The following is a 1,420-nucleotide window of genomic DNA, read 5'->3' as shown; positions in this document are numbered from 1 at the left end:
TGCTTGTCTGAGTCTCTGAAGCTGAGGAGCCAGGAAGCAGCCTAAGTGCATCAGCATTTCTGCTTAGGGCCTCCAAATGCAAGGCTTTGTGGTTTTCAGCTTCTCAACTGCTAATACTGCTTTAGCTCCCTCTTAAAGTCTTTGAATCTCATTGGTTTGTAGTCTATGAAGCAAGTAGAAAAGTTATTGAACTCACAGTGTCAAGTGAGAACACTCATGTAAAGTGCTAGGTAGTCAGACCTCCATGTACAAGAACAACCTTTCCTGTTGAGCCAACCAGCAGTGTGTGGAGAATTACTTCTAGACAAGAACACTCATGTAAAGTGCTGGGTAGTCAGACCTCCATGTACAAGAACAACCTTTCCTGTTGAACCAACCAGCAGTGTGTGGAGAATTACTTCTAGACAAGGAAATGTTTACTTGGATAACAAATGAGAGAGGTTTGGGAAAGGAAGGGTTGAATTAACCTTATTATATAGTGTGTCATCATATGGCATTCCAAAGAAATGCATTTGGCTCATGATAGTAACTTACCTTTTAAGGATACATACTTTAAAATTATTTTCACATTTGTTTATTTTATATAAACATACCAGAAGCCTGCAAGCAGCACACTTCAACTCCTGACAGTGGCTCTCACTTTCTAGAACTACACTTCCGTTACTCAGAGGCACTGCCGTTCCACCTTAAACATCTTCTTATGCTTCTTAAGTTACTCTAATTATGAAAAATGTCAAATGTTTGCCAGGCCAGGCTCTTCAACAATGAATAACAGAATCAAAGTCATAACCACCTCCAGAAAATCTGTACAATTATTTTAATAATCTTATCTGGTGCTGGCAGGTGGTAGTACACACCTTTAATCTCAGCCCTCAGGAAGCAGAGGCAGTGACAGATCTCTGAATTCCAGGCCAACCTAGTTCACAGAGGGAGTCCCAGGAAAGCTCCCCCCCCCACACACCCACACACAGAGAAAGAGAGAGAGACACACACAGAGACACACAGAGACAGAGAATGGGGGGGATTTTTCTAAGGGAGGAAGACCAGTGCTTGGGGATGTAACTCAGCAGTGGAGTGACCAGCATGGGTAAAACACTGTTTGATCACTAGCACTACAAAGAAACAAAAAGAGGGGAAATGAGGAAGATTCAGTAAAATTATTCCAGAACAAAAACTGCAGTATGCATGAAGAACTGCCATTTCAGAGCATAGGGTAATTGGTGATTCTGGGAAGGTTCCCTAAAGTCATAAACGGAACACATAAGGCCCTGAGCTCAATCCCCAACACTTGGAGAAAAAAAGGCAGACTGTTTCATGTGTTTGAATGTTCTGAGACTATGGAATAAATTATACATACTTGGATGTCAGGCACTTTATCTTTCATGGAGAAAGAGGCAATAGCTAACTTTATTCCCAAAAG

Source organism: Mastomys coucha, unplaced genomic scaffold, assembly GCF_008632895.1.
Source record: "Mastomys coucha isolate ucsf_1 unplaced genomic scaffold, UCSF_Mcou_1 pScaffold21, whole genome shotgun sequence".
In the NCBI taxonomy this organism is placed as follows: Eukaryota; Metazoa; Chordata; class Mammalia; order Rodentia; family Muridae; genus Mastomys; species Mastomys coucha.
Note: the sequence above shows the minus strand (reverse complement) of the source record.